We start from the raw sequence: 8,538 nt of genomic DNA, 5'->3' as shown, positions 1-8,538 counted from the left end.
GCTTCCCTCTCTTGCCCTGTTCTGCACCCTCACTCCCTTCACTTATGAGCATCTCCTCAGTAAATCACACGTGTAAGGATCTCCATCACAGGCTGTGCTTCTAGGGGACCTGACCTAATACGGGGCCAAGATGGAAACAAAAAGAAAGACCGGTTAGGAGACTATTGCAATAATCAGGTGAGATGGCGATGGCTTGGACCAAAGTGGCAACAGTTAAGGTGGAGAGAAGGAATTGGTGACTTCAGAATGTTGGTGACTTCATTAGGTGCTACTCCAGGATACCAATGAGCTAAGTCAGGGGTCAGCCAACTACCTTCTACAAAGAGATCTGAACCCTAGTCTGGGGAAGGGACCCCCCCCCCCCTCCAAGTTTGTCATTCCTTGGGCAATCTCCTTTAGCCCTAGGGAACCATACAGACTTTTCTTATACCATATAGTTACTCTTTAATCATAGTTTAATAATTCTTTATATAACATTGCCCCTGTTTTTTTTTACATCTTTATTGGAGTATAATTGCTTTACAACGGTGTGTTAGTTTCTGCTTTATAACAAAGTGAATCAGTTATACATATACATATGTTGCCATATCTCTTCCCTCTTGCGTCTCCCCATTGCCCCTGTTTAAATCACTATATGGTTTCTCTCTCTTGACTGAGCCCAAGATGGTGCAACCATCCCCAGTAGGTGGAACCCAGCAAGAAACCCACAGATAAAGGATCATTGGAGTTTGTAGAGTCTCAACCCCAGCATTACAGAACAGAGTTGAGAAGGTTGGGTTTGAGGCTAAAACATAGTATCTTAATAACCTCACAGGATCATTTCAAGCTTTATCATTATATTACTTCTGATCTCTCAAGTCATCCCATCAAAATGGCATATTGGAAGATCGCTTCCTTGGAAATCAAGAACATAGATTCCAGTCTTGTGTCTACAACTAACTCTCTAGATAACCTTGAGTGAATCACTTCCTTTCCCTGGGTCTCAGTTTCCTCATCTATCAAAGCAAGCAAGTATACTACATGCTCCTTAAGGTCCTTTCTTCTTCTTTTTTTTATTTGTTCATTTTTTGAAATTTATTTTATTGAAATATAGTTGATTTACAATGTTGTGTTAATTTCTGCTGTACAACACAGTGATTCAGGTATCCATATATATACATTCTTTTTCATATTCTTTGCCATTATGGCTTATCACAGGATATTGGATATACTTCCCTGTGCTATACCGTAGGACCTGGTTTATCCATTCTCTATATAATAGTTTGCATCTGCTAACCCCAAACTCCCACTCCATCTCTCCGCCACCCCCCTCCCCCTTGGCAACCACAAGTCTGTTCTCTTTGTCTCTGTGTGAGTCTGTTTCTGTTTCATAGATGAGTTCGTTTGTGTCATATTTTAGATTCCACATATAAGTGATATCATATGGTATTTGTCTTTGTCTTTCTGACTTACTTCACTTAGTGTGATAATCTCTAGGTCCATCCATGTTGTTGCAAATGGCATTATTTCATTCTTTTTTATGGCTGAGTAGTATTCCATTGTATATATGTACCACATCTTCTTTATCCATTCATCTGTCAATGGACATTTAGGTTGTTTCCATGTCTTGGCTATTGTAAATAGCGCTGCAGTGAACACTGGGGTGCATGTATCGTTTTGAATTATGGTTTTCTCTGGATATATGCCCAGGAGTGGGATTACAGGATCATATGGTAGTTCTATTTTTAGTTTTTTAAGGAATCTCCATACTGTTCTCCATAGTGGCTGCACCAATCTACATCCCATCAACAGTGTAGGAGGGTTCCCTTTTCTCCACACCCTCTCCAACATTTGTTATTTGTAGACTTGTTTAAATTTATTTATTTGTTTGTTTATTTATTTATTTTTGGCTGCATTGGGTCTCTGTGGCTGCACACGGGCTTCCTCTAGTTGCAGCGAGAGGGGGCTACTCTTTGTTGCGGTTCACGGGCCTCTCATTGCAGTGGCTTCTCTTGTTGCAGAGCACGGGCTCTAGGCACACGGGCTTCAGTGGTTGTGGCACGCGGGCTCAGTAATTGTGGCACACGGACCTAGTCGCTCCACGGCATATGGGATCTTCCCAGACCAGGAATCGAACCCTGCATTGGCAGGCAGATTCTTAACCACTGTGCCACCAGGGAAGTCCCTGTAGACTTTTTAATGATGGCCGTTCTGACCGGCGTGAGGTGGTACCTCGTGATAGTTTTCATTTGCATTTCTCTAATAGTTAGCCCTGTGGAGCGTCTTTTCCTTAAGATCCTTTCCATTGTGAAATTTCTGTGATGAAGTGAGAGAGGGACGCAGCACTCTTTTCTAAGTGCTTAGTGATAATAGTCGATTCTTCCTCTGATGATGATCTAAGTCTGGCACCTCCCTTTCTTACACCACCACACCCTATCCATCAGCACCTCCTGACCGCTCTACCTCCTGAGTAGATTCTGGGTCCACTCACTTCTCTCTTCTCAACCTCTCCCCACCCTTCCCAAGCCACCATCATCTCAGGTGGAAGGAAAAGTACCACAGCTTCCGCACTGCCCGTGAGGTGCCTTACGCCGAACATCTGCCTTCCTTCAGCATGTCTGGAATCTTGGCTGAGCGGGGGATGCCTATGTGACCAGCCCCCAATAAACACCCTGGGTGCTGAGTCTCTAATGAGCTTCCCTGGTAGATAACACTTCACGTGTGCTGGGTCTCCCTGCTGCCTGCGACCCCCACTTGTACGTATCAAATCATGTCACTCCTTTGCTTCAATTTCTCCAATGATTTCCCACTAAATAAAATCCAGCTCCGTACTGTAGCCCATGAGGCCCTGCATGATCTGGTCCCTTAATGCTCCTTTAACAGCCAAGTCCTTTCTTGCTCAATGCCATTGCATTCACTACTTCTCCCCCCACCCCACCCTCGAGACAAGTACTCCCCAGCTTTCATCCTGGCTGGCTGCATCTCATCCCTAAGATCACCTCCCCAGAGAGCCCTACCTTGACCACCCTGGAAAAGGTAACCTTCCATGGTCATCATTTCTGTCTCCTCATCCCATTTTCTTCATAGCACTTATCACAATCTGAAAATATCTCATCTATTCACTTGTTTGTTATCTCCTCAACCAGAATGGAAGCTCCATGAGGACAGAGACCTCATCTGTCTTGTTCAGTGATTTAGCCCCACCAGCCAGTACCAGTGCCTGGTATCGTCAGAGCTTAATAGGTATTTGTTGAATGACTAAGAGAAAGTAAGTGTGATCAGTTGTGGACAGCCTGCCTTGTTTACCTGGTTCCTGTTTCCAGGTGCCCAGTCCAGAGCACACACACCCTCTTATTTACCATCTGCCTCTCTGGTACTTGGCAGGCAGCTCCGTACATCTGTACCATGTATGAGTCAGGGCGGTTCATTGAAAACAACAGAACTCACACAAGTACATTTAAGCCAAAAAGAAATTTCCTAAAACATAGTGGGTGGCTAGGAGATTTCCCAGAAGGGTCAGATAATCAAACTTAGAGGCCACATAGCTAAGAACTTGGTCCAAAAATCATCCCACAGAGTTCTTCACATGAAGATACCTCTGGTACCTTGGAGACTCAGTGGCTTCCATTACTCAAAGCCCTAATAAATAGCTCCTCCCATTCACGGGCCATCCCCAGAATTGACTTCATGAGGTTCCCATTTCTTAAAGTGACAAGATTCCAATTCAAAATGTACATATACTGGTGCAGATGACAAGTGCAATCAGAGTCACTTGCCCTCACCCTAGCTGCAAGGGAGTCTGGGTAGCTGAGTAATTGGAGTCACGGTAAGATGCAACGATTTATCAGGCGTAAAGTTTGTTGAACACAGTGAAGTCGTTCACAGTTTCTGTACAGCTGAATAAAGTACAAGTGCCCACGAAACTCCTCAGGCATGTGGCCATGGCAGAGCTATTTTCTCCTTTAAGCCGCTGGCCCTTACCACACCAGAAGGTTGCAATAAATCATCCTCTGGTTATCTCTCTCCTCTGCAGTGACAGACTGTGCTATAACGACTTCCCCCAAAGGCCTTTGTCTTTTCAGCCTCTTTCCTTTGAAGCAACAAGGAGAAGGTCGAATTGCTGTCAGCATGGCTCTGATCATTACTTATTCTTGCTCAGCCAGAGTAAACCTCAGGGTCAATGTGGCTGTGCCTGAAAGAGTTTTATATGCTAAACATCAGACATAGACACAGCCTGGGGGATCACGGGGTCCACCCAGGTTTGCACGTATAAAAGCAGGAAACAGGCAAAGAAAGAGCTGCCCTAGTGTCTACGTGAAACTTTCTGTCCCTTCCTTCTTTCCTTCCATAACAAATCATTTCTGAGTGTCTGCCGTGTGCCCAGCAATGTGCTAAGAAAAACATAGTCAGGCTCCCTCTTGGGGCACATCATTTGAGGTAGAGGTGGGGAGGGCAGATATTAACCGAGCAGCCATGCAAATAAATGTAAACTGTAGACTAAGACAAGCGTGCCCTTTTAGAGTCAAAAAAATCATGCTACTCGCCTGCTCAGAGCCCTCTGACTTCTGCCTACGTAAGGAGGGGCTAAGGAAGCTTGGGATCCTGATTTTCATAATTCCAGCACATCATGTGATTTGTTCTGCCGGTGCTGGGCTTTTCAGTTTCAGTGTGGGCAGTAAGCAGGCTGCAGCTAAATCCAGGTTCCTTCTCTTACCAGCTCTGTGACAAACAGCAAAACATTTCACCATTCTGGGCCTCAGTGTCCTCATCTGTGAAACGGGGCTAACGAGCATCCTCCCCACCAAGGGCTGTTGTGAGGATTAAATGAGGTGACACCCGTGAGTGGCTAGAGCCCAGGCCTGGCACACAGTAGGTGCTCAATACCTGCTGGCTGATATAATTATTGCCCCAAGGATAAGCGGTCCCCTCCCTGACTCCACTGCCTGCCTTCCCGAAGGAGAGTCACGCTGGTATCATTGTTTCACAGAGTCCTGGCTCCAAAAGCCAAGTGAATGGTCACAACCAGAGACTCGCCAGCCTTTGTCTCCCTGCACTGGGCTGACATGACCCAAGGTCAAGGGATTTTATTCTTTTCTTTCCTTTGCCTGTTCCTTTCCTGTCCGGATCAACAGTAAGATAACAGCTGCACCTGGATCTTGTGTTTTCACAATTTTAACAACGCACAGGAAATTGGGTGGCTTAGGGATGCGGCGTCAGGGAGTGAGCTGTCACCGTGTGGACAGACCAGGTGGAAGACGGAGGGTCAAGGGCAGGAAGGAGAAGGACCCGAGGGGATGGGAACAGAATAACTTGATAGGCTCCAAGGGCCCAAATTAAATTAAATGCAGGGAGTGCTTTCTTCTTGTGAGAAGTTTCCAGTCAGAGGAGGAGTGGGCACCTCCCAGAGTAAGTTGAAAACGAAGGATTCGGTCCTTTGTTTTCCCTTTGGGGACAGAGTGTCTCCCCACCAGGGCTGCGAGCCTGACCCTGGCCCTGTCGCCTCCCCGTCTTACCCTGCGCACCCTGCTGTTCCCCGAGACACAGCCAGGTGATGTCCCCTCCCCAGACTCTGTCCTTGATGCTCCCTCCACCCCACCTTCACTCGCCGGCCTCCACCTCCACTCTCGGCCTCGGCTCTAACAGCGGCTCAGAGGGACACAGTGTCTTAGGGGCCCCGATGCTGCCCCCGCCCTCTGCTGGTCCACCGGCCTGCTGGATTTCCTCGTAGCCTTGTCACCAGCTGGAAAGGTCTACTTACTCATCTGTTGACCCGTATTTGGCGTGAATTGTCAGTGTAAGCTCATGAAAGCAGGGATCTCACCTTTCCTATTCACCTCTCTCTCAAATAACTAAACTGTGTCAGGCACATAATGTTAAGTGCTCAATTAATCTTTGTTGGGTAAATGAATGGATGAATGAATGAATGAATGAATGACCTGGTCACTATCTAAAGAGGTTTGCTAGTCTTTCCTTACCAACTGAATTGGGCACAAATCCACAGCATGTGTGCTCAGTGCTCATCTAGTGATGCCTTGAACATGAATCAGATCTTGTGACTCTCCCTTCCTTTTACATGCCTGCCTGCCTTCCTGGCTAGACTCAGAGCCCCCTGAGGGCAGGGGATGTGCTTTGTGCTTGTCTGCAGCCTCCCCAGTGCCTTGCACTTGACCAACTCTTTTTTTTTTTTAAGTCACCCCCTTTATTCTTTTTTTTTTTAACATCTTTATTGGAATATAATTGCTTTACAATGGTGTGTTAGTTTCTGCTTTATAACAAAGTGAGTCAGCTGTACATATACATATATCCCCATATCCCCTCCCTCTTGCATCTCCCTCCCAGCCTCCCTATCCCACCCCTCTAGGTGGTCACAAAGCACCAAGCTGATCTCCCTGTGCTATGTGGCTGCTTCCCACTAGCTAGCTATTTTATATTTGGTAGTGTATATATGGCACTTGGCCAGCTCTTAAAAGATAACTCAGTATTGGATTGAATTGGATTGGAGAGGGCCATGGGAAGTTGAGGCATCATTTAAAAAGCTTGGTCGCTTTCCCAGGCATCACACTGTTTCATCTCCATAGACTTTGCAGAAACTCTTCCCTCTGCCCAGATGGCTTTCCCTCTCAGTCCCACTTCTCCCTGCTAACTCCTACTTATCCCTCTGCATCTGTCACTTCTTCCGTGAAGCCTTCTCTGATTTCTCCCTCATTGTTCTACTACCATCCTTGGCCCAAAAGTTAATGCCTCCATCTCTATTATAGCACACATCCCACTTTACTACTGTTTGCATTGTCGTGTCTGCCTCTACCACTTCACTACTCAGTATACTGTGAGTCCTTTGAAATTAGTTCTGATCGCCTGTTCATTTTTGAGTGCCTAGCTCAGTCTCTGGCAAATGGTCAGCCCCTCCCCCACACAAATTGTTTTTTGAACAAATGATCAGAGCAACTATAAGATGAGCCAGAAGGACATCTAAGAACTAGACAGAGATACAAGTAACATGTTTCATCCCCAATGCCCCTCTGGAAGATGGCGGCTCCGTGAGGCAGGGATTCTCTTGTCTTTCCTGATCTGGTCCCCTGGCTGAGTGTAAAACCTCATGCCCAGAGGCTGAAAAAGCACGTGTGGGCTGCACGAATACAATGAGGCCAAGGAGGCCGTTGAGGAAAGAGGGACTGACTCTGATGACCATCCCCAAAGGCTCAAGAAGGATGTGAGTCCAAGGCTGGTACTTTAAAAGTGGACCCACGTAAAAACAAATACTGGTTGCGGACCATGCGCCAAGGTCTGTCCTGGGCACTGGAGCTACAACAGTGAACAAAACAAAATCCCTGACCACTTGGACCTGACCTTGAATGGGAAGAATGACAAGAACCAATAAAAAAAAATAGAAATTCAATATAATGTCAGAAGTGAAAATGTTATGGAGGAAATAAAGCGGAATAAGAAGATGGAGAGGGATGGAGACGTTATTTTAGATGGGTGGCCCGTCTCGCAAGGGAGAGGATGTTAGAGAAGAGACCTGAATGAATGAGGGGCGGGGCACGCAGCTGAGTGGAGTGGAGGAGACCGGGAGGGGAAGCCGATGCAGCCTGAGAGATGTGCCAGGAGCACAGGCAGGCCCACATACACAATATATGGGAACTAACGCCTTGGTCATACACTGTCTTGCATTCAGATTACACTCTGGGTTATGTTTTAGTATTTTTTAGTATTTGAGTCTTTGACAGCAATTATTACTATTCTAATATCGTAAAGCCCTCCAGCAAAGTGCTTTCCAGAGACACTCTTCTCTGTATTGGAAATATGTCCTACTTGAGGAGGGCGTAAAGATTTGAAGGAGAGGGCTTCCCTGGTGGCCCAGTGGTTGAGAGTCCACCTGCCAATGCAGGGGACGCGGGTTCGTGCCCCGGTCCGGGAGGATCCCACATGCCGCGGAGTGGCTGGGCCCGTGAGCCATGGCCGCTGAGCCTGCGCTCCACAACGGGAGAGGCCACAACAGTGAGAGGCCCGCGTACCGCAAAAAAAAAAAAAAAGATTTGAAGATCTCATTCTCCTCACCCAGACCTCCTGATCTGTTGGCACGACCCTAACTTGTCAGGACGCTGACTTTAAATAGCAGAGCACAGAAATGTCCACGCACCTTTCCCTGTTCTGCTCTTTGCTTTTGGTGATGATTTTCTGCCTCTTCCCCTTAAAAGGCCCAGGGCTATACAAATGAGCACTAAAAAGATCAAAGGGAGGGTTCCTTCCATTCCAAGTAGCCTGACCAGAATACCAGGAAAACAGGAGACTCTCCCCATCCCCTGCTGTCAGACGGAAGGAATCAGGGTTACAAAGGAACCCACAGAATCTCACCACTAAGACCCTGGTCTTTTCTGTTTGTAAGCTTACTCCGTCAAGCCCTGGTGGGTTTGGTTTTGTCTGAGGTTTAACGGGATTTCAGACTTTGGGGGTGGTCTCTTTGGATTTTCTCCTTCTTTTTCCTTTTGATGCTTAAAAATACCCCACGAGACCAAAGAGACAACCGTGACAGAGAAGATTGGAATTACACAGGATGTA

Source organism: Phocoena phocoena, chromosome 15 (genome assembly GCF_963924675.1).
Source record: "Phocoena phocoena chromosome 15, mPhoPho1.1, whole genome shotgun sequence".
NCBI lineage: Eukaryota > Metazoa > Chordata > Mammalia > Artiodactyla > Phocoenidae > Phocoena > Phocoena phocoena.
This window is presented reverse-complemented; position numbering follows the sequence as displayed.